The following is an 18,327-nucleotide window of genomic DNA, read 5'->3' as shown; positions in this document are numbered from 1 at the left end:
AGTATAACGATCGCATCCAGATATATTTAGACGAATGATGATAACACAATAACATTGTTAGCGTAAAATAAACAACCACCGTTTCAAATGTTTCGGTTAATCCAGCTTTCAAGATGTTAGTATGTAACAAAAACTAGAGCTTAATGTATTTATGTATTATTGTTCTCATTTAGGTTGATATGTAAAAGTTATTTCTTTATAACATAAAAGGTTAGGTGTTATACCTATAGCATATATAACACACAATAATTTTCTTGCTGCAGAATTGCAACATTAATGAACTTGTCGCAACGTCGAGTTCAAGTAGGTGGAAATTAATTTTTGAGTAGCTACCTACCTCCTATATGTAAACCTACTGCACAATGTGTAAGTAAATAGGCGTTGAAATATGTTGAAGAGTACACCTTACACGTGCACTTAATAAACCATAGGCTAAGATAAAAGATCAATATTTTTTAGATATAAAAAATAATATATACAGTTAATAATGTTGTTAAAATACGGTTTATTATATTCAATTATTATTAAAGTATTATGTGTATTAATATTGATTGTTACTTCAAAAAATAAAATGTGTACCAATATTATTATTATTTAGTTATCGTATATTTTATTTTATTATAATTTTTATAACTACCTATGCAAAATAAACAAACAATAAAATAATTTGTAGGTACTAAGATAATTTCAACCAGTTTAATTCAATTATTGGCATAAAAAAAAATATAATTATTTAAAAATAAGAATAATATATTTTATTATTTACGTATACTATTATAATGTAATTGAATACATAATATTAATTTATTAATTATTAATGTAATTTAATTTATTGTGGACTATCAATGATTTGGCTATAAACCTTAATTACTACATACGTAAATATAATCCTATATATATATATATATAATATTATTGTATTATTCAGTTCAAAGAGATTTCAAGTTGTTTCAGATTTTTATGACACAAGTGTATCGGTAAAAATATTTAGTGTCACGCACCCCGAATAATCCTACTTTTCCTGCTAGCCACCATTATACACGTTTTTATACATTCTACACATTACAGAAGGACTATAACTACCAATTGGTAATGAAACAATAAACATTCTTGGAATTAACTTTTACCAATTATACATACTTACAATACAGCTAAATAATAAAATATTATCTACTAATGATTTGTTATAATTATACATATTTGTTTAAACATAATGTGTAAATAGCTAGGCGAAAAAAATCGTAAATTATTTTAAATTCCTTAGAAAGTAATTTTGTTATTATTTACACTTCATCAACCTAAGACTCTTACCCTTTTATAAAAAATATATAAAATATATCTTTACCAACTATTATTAAAAGTTTTAGAGTTATTCTAGAATCTCAATCAAAATATTCAACTTGAAACTCAGAATTTAAGATTCAAACAGTTATGTAAAATAAATTGCCATATATTATGGCAATATTAACTAAAATAATATACAAATAAAAATATTATTCAAAAATCAAAATTTAAATAACACTAAAACTATAACAAATACTTTTTAAATGTTATATATAAAATAATTATACATTAATACAAAATATATACGATGCATTTAAATATAAAATAAATACGTTTGTGTTAAATGTGTTTATAGATTTAATCTATTACTATTTACTATTGAGTAGTCATAAATAGTGTCTATATTCTAACTTAATCCATACTAAGTACTTACTATTGATTATTGTTTTTAAGCTATAAGTATTAACATAGTATACAAAAATACTTGCATTTTAATTACACAAATCGATAAAAGGTATCTGAAAAAAATAAAAATTTCCCAAGAAGTTCAACTAATCATGATACCCGAATTTAAAAAAAATATAATATATTTTTGTGTTTTGTTATTCTGTACTTATTAAAAATTATTCATTTTAAATATTATGTAATTATAATTAATTACGCACATAGTATAAAAAATTAATCATTTTACTGAAATGTTAATTAGGTACTTGAAACAAATGCGTGTTGCACAATATTATGAAAAGTATTACAGCTTATAATATGTACAATGTTTAAATGTTATGTAAATTATGTGTAGTATATTATAAACATAGTACATTTATATTCTATTTATTTTATAGGTTGCTTGTTTTTATTACAGCATATTATAGCAATGATTATTGTCGTACAAATGTGGACTATTACTTAGGAAAGGGTTTTTCAATGAAACAAGGTGCAAAGTATAAGACATTTCGTAGGCAACAGCTGCACATATTATTTAATAAATATTCACGCTCTACTAATAACAGTACATTTTATAAACACATATGTAAAACATAAAGAACTATCTGTATGAGGTGTTTTATTGGCCAGTTTAAGTTTACTAGTACAATAATTCCTATATTTGATTTATACCCAAGAATGTCTTGGTTTCGCCATTAAGAAGTCGGAAATGCGAACAAACTTTGGTTGTGGTACCATTTATCTCGAGATTAAATTAATTGCTTCATTTCTAATACAAAATAATCCATCAAAGTGCATTATTAATACTATAATAGTTTGTTCAGCATATTGTATAATTACTAACTTTACACCGTCAAATATTAATTAAAAACGATAAATCAAACTTTCACATATGGAAGTATGTATTTTGTATTATTGAATATGTAAATTTAAAACCATGATTGTAATTTTAAACTTATACAATTCCACATTATGTTTGGGTTTAAATTAGCTAAATAATAAATTATAATAAAATATATCATGGCATATCTTCTAGATACAGTTAATAAAGAAATGATACCTGTGTTAAATATAATTCAGCAAGTCTATATTATATGTTAAAACGTATATAGTTTTCTTGATAAAAAACTTAAAAACGCAATCATGTTATGTCTACTCAAAATTTCACTGTTGCGTTATAATAACTTATTTTCGAGGATTTAGGAAATTTAAATTTTTTATTACTATACTAAATATTAATTTAAAAAGTAATTGTTAAGTTCTTTGAGTTACAAAATAACTTAAGAGCTTGAGACTATAGTAACAAAAAATATGTTAGAATAAAAGTTCAAACTTAAGTGTTTTTTAGAAAAAAATTGAGTTTTTGTATAAAATATACACAACGATTAAGGTTTTGTAAACATTGGGGCATTATGAAGTAATTGTTAAACACTACTAAAAAAAAAAAAAAAAACATGAATATTTTTTACTTCCAATTCTTAAGATTTCTTTTCAACATACAGGTACTTATAGTATCTATAATTTAGATAATAATTTTATTATTATAAAATATTGGTTTAAAAATTTTCAGTTTTTGATTTTTTTTTCTCTAATATTCTGCTATACAAATGTCTATATAAATTATGAACAATAATTCGTCGTTATTCAATATTAATATATTCAATTTGGTATTTTATATCTTATACACAAAAAATTGTATTGGAAATTAAACTAGGAATTAATTAATTAATTAATTTTTGTAAGTAACTCATAGTATGTAATATAATGATATAGTTGTCAACGATAATGTACGTCATGACATCAATCGTAAAGTTAAATTGTTATGAGCAGTTTCACTATTAATTTTTATTTTATGTTAAACAACTGAGCTCAAAGATGCGAACTATTATTCTAACCCGATAATTTAATATGTTAATATTATTCTTAAGGAATATGAATACGATAATGCAAGGTATTTCTTGATCCGCTGTGTAGGTACAAGTAAATAAGAATAAACGAAATGTCAAGTGCGTCGGTAGTTATATTGATATTTCCGATTATCCGTATCTTAATTCTTATACTCGCGAGTAGTGTTTGTATCTTTTAAATTTTAATTAGCGGCGTTACGTAGTTTTTTGTGTACATATTGTAAGCAATTACAAAAAACGAAATAGTGTTATTATAATAACGTAATGACATGACAATAAAAAGTAATTTAAAATAGTTATACTCAGTGGATAAACGTCAAATTACGTAATGCACAACATTTTATGTGTAATACACATTGTGTATGAATATATGAGTGTAGATTTTGTCGGGAATATATGGTAGGACTTAAATAATTAAGCCATAACTTATGCTTATTGTAATTGAACGTGTCTATTGACCTATTGTAGATTTTATAATTTATTTATCCAAAGTAACATTTATAGGACTCATTGGTAATTTCCTCTATTTAAGACACACGGTATCTATTTAGGATAATATATGTTAATACAATAAATTAAATACATTATATATTTAAATAATAAAGCAAAAAAAATGATGAAAACATTAATCCTGAAATTCTAAAAACAAATATGACCAATACATAAATTTAGAGTAACAATTCGTTTTACAACGATCTATGTATTTCTAATATGTACTATTTAGACAGTAAAAAATCTTTACTTTATGCTTGAAAAAAAAAATTAAAAGAAAAAAATGTCTAGACATTTTGTTAAATAGCGTATATTATAAACCTATTTCTCTTTTAGATTATACGCGTCACAATTTTTGTATTCGACTGAGTTTTTCTTGGATTCATTTTTCGAATACAATGATTTATCGCCCATTTAACTTAACTAATAGCATTATATTTTTATATTGATATTTTGGATTATTTTACGTGGGGGGCCTCCACGCGGGGTTCTATAATTAAGAGTTAGTATTTACAACCCTCACCCTAAATGATGACCATAGTTTAGTTACAATTTCGATAGATATATCTATATAGTACCTATATATGCGTACAAATATTATATACGGTTAGAATTTAGGAACAAAAAACGATAAGAAAAAATTATTTTTTTTATTTATTTAGCTTACATTTAATATAGAACTGAAATAAAAATAATTTATAAAAATTATGATCAAGAAAATATGTTTGCATTAGATTGTATAATAGTTCATAATTTTCATATAAATTAAATTGCATATTAAAATATATTATCTTCTTTTCTAAATAAATTATACGTTTTAATTTTATTTATATAAAGAAAATATCAAAGGCATATATTATAAAGAGCTGCAAAATTAAAGTTTTAAATTTTATATAGGTAAAAAGTTAGCTTAACCTAACCTTCACATGAATACATTTTACATTTTATTTTAAATGTTATGCCCCATCTTGTTACAATCATATAGGAAATAGCCCTAAGAAGATTAAAGATAAAAAGTATAGAATTTGGCTGAAGGATTACAGTCACTTGCCAAATCAACGTCAACGAGCTTTTTATAAATCTCAGTAGGATAGCAAGCTGATTTGTTTTTGATTTCCACACGTGTGGTGTGATGTACAAAAGTTTAAATATATTATGTTTAAAAATTAAATACCGTTAATAACAGTTAATTCGATATTAAAATAAATTTACTTCTCGTAAATAATTTTATTTTTTAAATTTATTTTATTGCTGTAATTTTATCATACATTTATGAAAGATGATTTATATTATTTTATTTTATTTAAAACCAATAATTTCACGAAAGTTTTGATAAATTTAATATTTTAACTAAAATTGCAATAAAAAGAATAATTTATTTATACTATTAAATGTTCCAATTTAACCAATATTTGAACAATTTGTTTACAAAAATCATCTGAAATTTTATTAAACATAATATACTTATATTTATACACGAACTACGTATGTTTAGTATATATTATATGATGCTTACATGCAAGCATAATATTGTTACTGATGTGACATTCATTGAAGAAACGCCAATCATGACATTGAAAAACAAAACCACTTGAGACTTTCGATATTTTATTACTCCGCTGATTTAAGCGCCATTGTTGTCGTCGTTCATCACGCGAACGCGTACCAGCAACTATACACGTTTTTATTTGTATTCACTGTTTGTTTACAGATTTGTTTTCAGTGGCTGTAGGTATATAAATCACTAAGTATTATTTTGGAAACAAATCTTTTGCATAAAACATTTCCATCGCCATAATTACAAACTGCTATTCAAATGAATTCCACAGAGAATTGACTTATGGTAGATATATTTGAGCAATTACCATACGATTAAGGAAATAAACGACAAGATGAATGATTCATCTATTTGAGTACCTATGAGATGTAATACAAAAAATAAAAAAAAATAAAAAAATCCTTATTATATAATTTAAATACATTTTTACAATAATATAAAATATATTGCATATCATGTTCAAATTGGTCACAAAATAAATTGTCAAAAAATAGTCAAAAACATATTTAATAAATATCATAAAAGTAAAAATGGAATAGTTCATACGTAATATTTTATCGTTATAAATAGATGATGTATGGTTATATTAAAATCATGTAAATGTTTATTACGTGTTGGTATAAAATACAATTAAATATGTATTAATTTATTATTTTTGTTGTAAGTATTTTGTTAATGCACAATAATCGTTTTTGCTACAATTACGCCATTTCAAATTCAAGTCAATCAACAATTTATATTAATTCTGGTTGAGTAGCACTGGCGATTGGTAGATGTGAGTAAAGACAAAGAAAAACACATATGTAACTGACAGTTGTATATAAATACACATTTATGGAAAATAATTGAAAAATCCAAAAGAATTTTGATAGATGTTTAAATTTAAAAAAGAACCACACGTACCAACACAAGATACCTACACAAAAAATGTGTGTTATTGATCTTAGTCAGTTCAAACAATTTTGTATTAAAATATTTCACTAGTTTTTTATTAATTGTTTATTAATGAATAAGTAGCATGAATATGAAATAGGTAACCTAGAATTAGGAAATCTAAAAATTGAAACTATTTCAAACAAAAGTATAATTACATATAATTCAAACTATTGAAAAACTTGGCATTTTATTTATTTATTTATTAACTTTTTTTTATTTAAATTTACTATAAATGACAATCTTATCAAAAATAACTACTAACTAATTTGTATATAATGTAAATTATATCATTAAAAAATGTATCTTGTGAATTGTTATACATAAGTAAAAATTGGTTTTTTGAAACATATTTTTTTTTTTTAAACCAGATACTTACTAAATTTATTATTTATATTTAAATTTTTAAATAAATATTCGAAATATCAAAGTATCATTCTAAATTAATACATGCGTTCAATTTGACAATTATAAATGTTGTAACTAATAAGATTTTTTTTTTTTTTTTATTTATTGTAGGTACGAAAAAAAAATATGTCACATTATTGTAAAACTCTTAATTTTTTCGTACTAAATTACTTTATACATTAAAACATTGTTACTAAGATTTACTTATTAACCAGAAATAACCTAATATCTAGAATAAATTTGAATAATAAAGAGCAGCATATTACAATTCCTTGTTATTACATTCTACTTGATTTTTTTCTATTTATTTGAAACAATATTTTAAATTTTAAAATTAAACTTATCAAACTTAATGAGTTAGGTTCTTATAAATTATTACTTATTAATTTATCAAACTATTCATTTGATTTAATAAAGCATTATTATATTTTATTATTGTTATGAATATTTTTAAATTATAATAAAAATAAGTTAGAAAATATCTAAACGTTTCCCAATCTCCAAACATGATAACTTTTCAGATTTCTATATAATTTTTAAAAAAGCTTATATTTTAATTATGTATTTAAATATTTAATTATATGGGTTTATTTTTTTTATAAAATATAATATGTAATTGCTCTTAAATATTTAAGTTGAAACTGTCTTTTCACTTTAAGTTTGAAGATAATTGAAAAACTTTAAATATTGGCGTTAAGTTATCGAATAAGTATTATATTATGTAGGTATGGAAAATCACGATAATGACTAAATTAAAACAACTTAAAATTACAAATGTCTATAAAAAATCAAATTTATTCAAAGTGAAGTATTTGAAAATTTAAAATAATACTAAATAATTGTATGTCGTGCACTTTTAATCGTTATATTACCCTTTACATTGTTGTATATTAACTAATAAAAATCTGACAAAGAGATGATTCTATTTAATAAAATTTTTATCTGATATAATATATCTATTATAGTATTTCTGAGTGCATTAAACATTTGATGAGTAATGAGTATATATTAAACTGCCTTTATATCTATATTCTACGAGATCTAATCAATGTTAAAACTTTTGCAACGAATATCTAAACTGTAATTAAACAACAGTCATGTTATTATTAAAATAATAACTTCTTTATCCTTAAAGTTCATTAATTGACATGTATTTTGCTAACTTAAGTTATTCAGCATAATGAATCATAATGAATTTAAAGGCTATCTGACTGAAGGGGATAAAGTGATAATTTTATGAAAGTAATTAATTTGAATTGATAAATAGCATATTTTTAGCTTTAGTAAGCTTTGGTCATTCAATAATAGTCAAGTTTTCATACCATCTAATTATATTCTACATCGCTATCATATCTAAACATTGCAAACTAGAGACTTCTAGGCTTACTAATTTTATTATTTAAAATTATAATTTAATATAAATTTTTCTTTGATGGGTTTTTAAAATAAATTATGTTTACACAAAATAAATAATATATATGTATATAATAGATGGGATAAAATAATATTATTTATAAATGGTTTGGAAATAATAAACCGTGTCTAACATTATTAACAGACAACAATTTTGTTTTTCATAAGTGAACTATGCATTAAATGGCTTTAATGTATGAGTATGTGAATACTGAAGACCAAAATACTAATGCTAGCCATTTATAATAATAATATTAACACTATGTCGTCATACCAATTTTGAAAGGTTTTGAAACAGATGCTTATTCAATGCAGTTGTAAAAAATGCCTAAGAAAGATAAGGAATATTCACGTCACATTTTCTTAAAATCTGTTTCAGTTCATAGTATAATATATTATTTATCACTTGACATATTATCGTGTTGTTAAGTAGATTATTGTAATTGATATGACTGAAGTATAATATGATAAAAACATGTTCGAGTACGCACGAAAGGGTTCGCCAGCTGTTTACCAGGTGGAAAACATTTAATCACGTCACATCTGTTCCCGAATACGTTTTCTAGAATATGATGCGTAATAAATAATCATTTAATTATATTATTGCTCACATCATAACATGCCGATACCTAAGCTATAATAAGGTATAATTTATACCTTAAGGTATTATTTATACGGTTAAAATTTTTTAAAAATTAAGGATGAGAGAACCATGCTTGATTGAAAACCTCACGATCTCGTCCGAATTTTCATATACTTATATCTATACTTAAAAATAAAAATAAAAAAAGAATTCATCAAAATATTTATTTTTCATTAATATCGAAAATTAACTTTTCTTTCTCAGAAATGACCACAATAATACATGTAATCATTTAATAATTTATGAGTTAAAATGTTTTCAATAATGTATTTCGTTAATACAAACAATTATTTTTAATTTAACCATAAAATGAATATTGAATAATAATAATGGATACTGTATTTTGTTAGTTCATAATGACAAAAATATGTGTTATTTATATTCATAATTTATTTATTGACCTTCATAAGCATAAATAATGTAAAACATTGCTTAGTCAAATTTTTTCACTAATTATTTTTGAAAAAAAAATCTTAGAGGTGTTAAAAAAAATCCTACGTTTTACTTATTTTTAACTATATTAATAAAAGCTTCAGTTAAATAAAAAATAACTTTTTCGTTATTTAATCTGTAATACATATACAACTATAAAAGTTTATAAGTACAATTTATATAGTATAATATCGGTTATATATTACATAATAATAGATTGACTGATATGCATATTTGAATAAATAATTAAATGGACTAGTCTTAGATTCATAATCGATGTACTTGAAAATTCTTATATATTATAAAAACAAATTTACGGTATATAATTTTTTTGGCTACAACACGATTGCGCAAATTTTCCTTTTTCGACCTGATTAATTACACCATGATTGCGCAAAAAAATGTGTAACACGATTGCACCCCAATCTCTTTTTACCTGTTAAAATCACAACACCATTGCGCACCAAATACTATGTGCATAATATATGAAAAAAAATATTGATTATTGACTATGTCTATAAATACATTTAGCATACGTCATATAATTTAGGGAAAAAATAATTTTTAATCAAGCCAACGATAATAATTTGTTGATAGTTCTAAGATTGTAAAAATTGGGAATGAAAATTGTGAATTAACTATTTATTTTTAATTTAATTGATAAATTAAACATAAAATTATGTTGTATATAAATTATTATACATAGTATATATTGTGGTATATTGTATATATGGTACTATAGTGTATACTATATGTTCATAGTATTTGGTGCACAATGGTGTTGGGATTTTAACAGGTAAAAAGGTATTGGGGTGCAATCGTGTTGCAAATGTTTTGCATATTTGTGGTATAATTAATCGATTCGAAAAAGGAAAAATTGCATAATCATGTTGCATTGCATTTTTTTATTTTTTTGAAAATGTATAGATTTTAATAAACCATATTTTAATTTTTTTTTTCACATTTTTAATTTATAATATGTTTTTTGAGTTTTTACTTTCATTAAGATTCGTATAATTATTATGCACTTTCCAACCTTTTGCTATTAAAATTAATTTTTTTGTTAACTATTTATTTAGAATTAACAGGTAATGACCTAAATACCTTATAACAATAAACATTTTACAATTTAATTACTTTCCATGTTAATCATACTTTATATCTTCATACTGTAACAAATACTTGAGTCGAAATAGAATTATTAAGTGCCACTAGAGTTTATATCAAATTAAGTTCAAAGTTGCTAAAATGACAATATGCAACACCTTTCTTTATATAATTACATTGACGCATTGGAGTGTAAGAGGTTCCCGATATAAATTTAATATAAAAATATTTTTTAAACATTAATTTTATATTATATTTTTGAAATGAGTACGTTTTCGCAATTCACTGTGTCATATACTGTATTCTTTTGTGTAAAAGTTTAAAAATAAAATATAATGGTTAAAAATGACCTCAAAATTTGACTTGTTCTTAAATGTATAGGTATCGCGATGACGCCGCGTACTATAAATTATTGAAATTTAGATTCATCACTATTTTACGCACGAAAAGGCATAACGTCGTTGATGGTAGCTAATATTGTCGTCGTCTGTATAATTGTATCATACATAATACTTTATGTGATTTAATCATGATTCATGAATACATAATTTATAGGTAATTAATATGTGTATCACGTGGTAAACAGTAAATATCGATTAAATTCCGGTAATAGATACCAACGGCATTATAATATGATATAATATGCCGAAAACGAATAATAAATATGATTAAAATCATCTTCGTCACTAGGTCAAGTTAGGATTTTAAATATATTTTACAGCATTAACCGTGTATTATATTTACACGTCTTAGACTTCAAACGCCGTTTGATTTAATAATTGAATAATTTTATTTAAAAAATATATATATATATATGAAATTTTTATTATATAAATTTCGTTATCACATGTACCAATAAAAAATATAAAAATTGTCTTTATTTATGGTTTTACATCAATACAATTAAAAAATAAGATAAATGTAACATACAAATGTATATAAAATGATTACTGCAATTTAAGTCAAACATTTGAAACGCTACGTTGGTAAGTACTTTAAATCTATGTAAAATAAGTTATTATGCAAGAAATTTTGACGTTAGTTATTTTTACGTGAGTCAATTACAAATTAAAATAATTGTTATTATAGCCAGTTATCATTAACAAGATCAAAATATGACGTAGATATGCATTGCTCAAATAACAACGAATTGATTATTAAACTAGTTATGAGTACAATGTCAAATACCAGTATTATATTAGTTTGAAATACATTTTTTATGTTCTTTTTGAAGAATAATAAATCGGATATTCATACATCAGATTCGAACATTCGAACAACTTTCATTGTCAAATTTTGAATCGGCATGCGCATGATATTGGACTCCGGACAAAATTAGACGTGATGCTTCAAACGACGATTAATCGCTTCGTTTAGTGTAATAATAAAATAGTAATTTTACAAACAACCTGTACGTAATCGCGATGAGACGAAGACGTAAGACACTCGTTTTTTGTGTATGAGTGACGCGACCGTTATTTACATGTGTATAATATAACCTGTTGGTCTCGGGCCAAACGACTGTAGATAAATATTTATTATTTTCAGTCTTCAAACCATCCAAACGCCGATAATGAACCAAAATATTTATTTTTGTCATTTCATTACATGCTTACTATGTGTACTTCTGCATCGTGGATGAACAGAATCCACGGCCACCCGAGATGGTGTTTATATTTAAGTTGTTGGTACTACCTATACGATGTTAGATATTTGCCTCGACGATTTACACGATAGAAAAAAAATCTCAATTACAAGCTAGTGTATCCTCAAATTATAAATAATTGTATTATACCTTTACATGCTTATATAGAAAATATAAATATTGACTATCATAAATGCCTTGAAGTTATTATGATTATTTCGTTTTTAAATCTATTAAAGCACAAACCTTAACATATTTTTATACATTTTCGTAGTTTGTGAATAAGAATTGGTTGAGCTTTTAACCTTATAATGGAATATTAAAAGGATTTATACATTACATTAAACATGGTATAGATGCACTTGAATAGGAATAGAAGATTGTAACGAATATGGTTTATATACAAACTCGGTACGTATATAGTGGAGTTTATCTGCATATATTGACCATTAACCGGGCTGAATAAATTTGTGGCTAGCCGAGATATAAATAATTGTAAACACAACAAAGCAATGTAGTCATATATACCGTATAAATTAAATGGCAATAGGTGATTATTATATAATATTCAAATATCCTACGTGTTCAAATAAAATGCAATGCTATAAAAATAATAAAATTATAAAATATATATATTTTTATTATAAACTTAAATAATAAATAATCAAGCTTAACAAAATAAAAAGGAAATATTACTTTAAAAACCTAAATGATTCAACTAAAACATATAAGCTACTATTTTCGATTAAAACTGTTGAAAAAAAAATCGGTTGAAATAAATAATTTATTTTGAAAACTTTTAAATTATCATAATTTATTATATTCTGCTATGAAAGTACTCGCATTAATTTTTAATTTAATTTCACGTAAGTGTATGTACTTCTTAAGTGGTTTATAAAAAATGTTTATACTTTTTGTTTAAATCCAATAAACGCCTTCGGTTATTTAAAAAAACAGTATATTTTTACAAGATTTAACATTGAACGCGAAAAAAAAACGCATTAGATTAAAAAAATACTGAAAATGTTTTCTTAATGCTGTATTTAATGCTATTTTTATATTATTTTATCAAAAAAATATATATAACTTATATTCAAACACTTATTATACATATTTTAGTATAACTTCTTACGTAATGTTATTACTAAATTATCTCGTCTAGTTAATTTATGTTTAATTTTAAACGTATATTATGAATGACAAATGCAAATTTCATATACTATTAGTTACAATATTACAGTTTTAAAAATCTTTGATCATAATTTATAATTTTATCATATAACTAAAGACATATTGACTCTTTTAAGAAATACAGTTTATTATATTCTTTCCATAAGATATTTAAATAAGTTACATTAAAATTTGATTAGGTATACCTATATTCAAATAAATAATAATAATAAAAACATTATTCTAATACTAATATAAATTATAGTGTAGAAATAAAAATCAAATTAACTGTATCAAAATGGAAGATCAATTAATATAAAAGGGACAGAATTCTCATAAAATATAATTCTATTATTTTATGCCAAAAGTATAGGTACTAAATGGTTAAATTACTACGCTATTATCCAGAGTAATTAACATTAAGCTTTAGTTTTTATCTATAAATATTTTCAATTACAGCCTTTTGTTTGCTAAAAACTGTTTTTATAACTACAACATTATTAGATATAAAATGTAATTATATTCTTAATTTAGTATGGTACAAACATATATAGAGTAATTTAATTTAAAAAAATTAATCTATCAGACAACAATGACATTACATTTATTTCATCTAATGAGAAATTTTGAAATATCCTTTTTTTTGCATCAAAATATTTAAAAAAACAACACGCTGTTTAAAAACCAATACGTCTCATTGTCGCTTATTTTCAAAACCTAAATACTGTAACTATAGAATGCATGCTTAATGAATTCAGGAAAAACGCACCAAAGGTTTTCATAAAATATAATCATGAAATAAATAAACCAATGAAAATTATTATTCATTACTTAACCTGTTATTTATGACATAATGGGGAAAAAAGGAGATGAAAAACATAATTAGCGAATACCTAAGGTATTTTTAAAACTGTTTTTTATTTCAAAATAGGGTTACTGATGGTAATTGTTTTCGTGATAACAAAAAATAACCTTTCTAATGGTCATGATCTTTTTGATTTTTTTATCACAGCAAAAGTTATATCATTTAGACATCACGTAAGAATGTTTAATGACTGTAAATTAACACACACACACACACAAAAAAAAAAAAAAATAAATAAATAATACATTATAATTGGTCAGAATGATATTGACTATCGATAAGTTATGCATACAATTTTGCAGTATTTGTGTACTGTACATAAATACTTTTTTTGTGTATGTAAGCAGATATACCATGGAACGTATTAAAATATCTACAGTCTTGAAAGGAGAGGGTACTAGGAATTCTAAACTTTGAATTTCTAAACTTCATAATCAATACAACAACCTACGGTGTACAAAAATTTTTGGTACGCATATATCACAAAATTAATTTAAAAACCAATAAACCTCCAGGTATATATTATATCCTGCTAAGAATATATAAAATAATACTCATACATTGTTACTTCAATACGGATTTGTTATGACCAATATTTTTTCATTTGATTGATGCTGAGTAATTAAAATACATTAATATATTATGTAAAATAATCAAGTACTATCAACTGGTTCAACAGTATTATAGTGATGCACCTATATTACAGTGATTGATTGATCTACATGAAATATCCATAATTTTAGTGACAATAAAAAAAAAAAAAAAAAAACCAGAAAAATTGAAAATAAGCCGGAATATTTAAATTCAAAATATTGCATTGAAGAAAATATTTAAAGAAAATTTGTTACATTTTATTGTTAATTTACGTAAAAATTTGAAAATTTTCTGATTTAAGATGTTAACATAGTCATTCAAAAAAATGAATACATATTATTTATGTTTATATAATTATTATTTATTACGTCTTTTTTAGCTGTTTATCCAAACAGTTGTTTATATCACTTGAGTTTTGATGTATTTTAAATCTAAATTTTGTTAAATGTTTTATTTTTTATATAATGTAAATTTTGTTTCATGTTATTATTCTTTAACTCTAACTATGGTTATTAAGTCTTGATAAATAAATACTATTAAAGACATAAAAAAAACTACTAAGGCATTGGAGTTTTAATATAAATCAATTATAACAAATTATACATGCAATGCAATCAAATTAACAAATACATTTGGTAAAGCATAAAAACACCCTAGTTCTTTTTTTACAAAGTAATTTTTTATTTTGACTAAGTAGGTTATTACTTATTGGAATAAATGATATAGTCATAGTTGACAATGGATAATCGTTACTAATATCGTTGTACAGATAAAAATAAAATATAAATTAACTTTTAAGTTTTTATCAACTGATAGTTTAACATTATTATTGACAAAAAAATCACATGAACCAATATGATATCATTACTGATGTATTATTTTAAATTTTTTAATTTATTAATTTAAGAAAAAAAAATGTTGACATCTCGCTAAAAGTCATATTTATTTAATTCATAGCTATTAAAGTTTATATTATTTGTTTATCCTTCATAAAGTTACCAACACAACCATACTAGACTCATGAGAAGTATACCCAACAACTTTTTTGGTAGATTGTTAGAAGTTGTTGAATTACTCCTTGATTTTTTTAGGCTATATTTTCATCAGTAGATTTTTTTAAGTTTATGTTACAACAGATTTGGACGGAGACTCAAAAAGATATAAATACATAATAAGTATAATAATAATTATGAATATTATATGGTTATACTATAAATTAATAAATTAATAAATAATTATAATTTAAAAAAAATAAAAATGAATAGTAAAAAGACGAAAATTTGTGGTATGGTATTCTATTATTTATTTTATCTAATGACACTTTAAAATGATTTGAATTGATTTTAAGCTATTTACGAAATTATTCACACTAGTTTATGATAATCGTTTTTAATGACAAATAAATCTAGTAAAAATAATGTATAATAATATTATATTATATTAATTAATAATATCTCACTTATTGTTAAATATTCAACAATAAATATTTCAACGTACGTCATACAACTACTTATAGAAAAATAAATTACTTATGCCAATAAAACAAATTATAATGTGTTTTTGATAATAGAAGTTAAAACCGTGTTTACTCAGAATTATATACAATGATTTATCGTTGAATTCAAATTTAGTGCACCCGTTACAGTAATCAACTCATTACTCAATGACGATGTAGGTACAACGTACACCTAAAAGCCACTGTATGGTATATAAATGTCCTTAAGTTTTTATATCATAATAAATATAGAATATATTTTATCAAAAATATAGGTGTAATTTAATCTTCATTGTATTTAATAAATAATTGTGTCATATTGTTAAGTTTTAAATGTATTGATTATATCACATTATTATAATAAATCTTTTTTAATACATAGACATATTATATACATTGAATTTATATGTACATAAAATATGTCATATCAAAATTTAAATATAATATTATTTTATTATATGACACAATTTATTAGTATTTTTTAAGAAAAAATACTAATAAATAATACTATATCTAAGTTATTTTCTTAAAATCATTATAAGGTATAAATAAAACATTCCAACTGTAATAGAAAAATTCATTTCCATAAAATAAAACTTTTAATTTAATATTATTGTTTTATTTAACAATATTTCGTTTATTAAATTTGTTACAAATATGACTTATATATAAAAATGTGAATATGTTTAAAATATAATTTTGAATTATAAAAATTGTACTTTATGTACCCACCTACACAATTTAATTTAAAAAAATGAGCAATAGTAACGATACTTTTGACTTAATGATAATATGAAAGTATATATTTCTTTGTTTTGTGTTATATTAGTTGTTCTCTCAGCGCAAAGAAAAAAGTTTTATGAAAAAAATAAATATATTATTGAACTTTGTAAATTATTTGTATCTTAGATTCAATATAGAAATTTAACATAAATATAAATTTAATTTTATAATATTACAGGATCGTATATCTTTGGATATTATATAATTTTAATCTAATTAATTTTTATTATCGTTGTATAATAATACAATTTTGAAAATTTTGAAAACCAAAATACTATAATTTATATTAATTTCTGAATATTTATTTATATAATTTATAGTCATAAATTTATTTTAATTTTCATGAATAAAATTGAATTACCTTCGAAAAATAATAAGAAAAAACTTATAAAAACATTACAGATAAAAGTAGTGACATTAATACATTATCATTCCTTACGTTTTGTTTCTGGAAAGCAATGGTATCTACCTTTGACACAACTGTTGTATGAAATTAAATTATCATCATCAGGAATTGGTCACTCTCTATATCTCTACTCTCCTATACATTTCTCTCGGTAGTCTTGATGTCCTATTAAATCGTAAAATACGAAAATGCGATCACATTTAGCCTGAGAACTTGGATCTAGTGTAATGGAAAATCTGAACAAATTCGAATTACTCAGCTTTCGTTGTTTTATGGTTAAGTTTATAAGCAATCTGTTTGTGTGTATTTTTCTACATATAAACCTACATAAATTCACGTATATATGTATGATTGTATAGCTACATACTTCTACTCATACTAATGTACCCATTAGGTAAGGAAAGTTAATTTGCTATTCGCTTGAATTCAGTGTATATAGACGTGACTAAGTTTAATAAAAAAAAAAAAAAAATGTTTGTATAAAAGATGTTCTAAGAACTTATTCAGTAGAAAAAACGACGATTGAATTAAGCATATAATATATAGTATTATTCACGGTATTGGAGCTGAAAAATAGTAACGGTTCAATGCGCTTTTCTAAATCACTCTAATTATAAAGCTAAGCAACATAATAATTATTTAAAAATAAACTATTTGCAATGGAGTTACTGCCAAAGTATAACGATTGGTACGTCGAATCACAACGCTGAATTAAATCACTCGAAAGTGTACTATTTTTGAAAACGAA

General features: G+C 23.0%; 1 protein-coding gene across 2 annotated transcripts in view; it reads left to right on the top strand.

Annotated features, from left to right (window-relative positions):
- LOC112600976 (tachykinin-like peptides receptor 99D) overlaps positions 1 to 18,327 on the top strand; it is a 225,075-nt gene that overhangs the window by 95,478 nt on the left and 111,270 nt on the right. The window lies entirely within an intron of this gene.

Source organism: Melanaphis sacchari, unplaced genomic scaffold (assembly GCF_002803265.2).
Source record: "Melanaphis sacchari strain LSU unplaced genomic scaffold, SCAv2.0 Contig73_pilon_pilon, whole genome shotgun sequence".
Lineage (NCBI taxonomy): Eukaryota > Metazoa > Arthropoda > Insecta > Hemiptera > Aphididae > Melanaphis > Melanaphis sacchari.
This window is presented reverse-complemented; position numbering and strand designations above follow the sequence as displayed.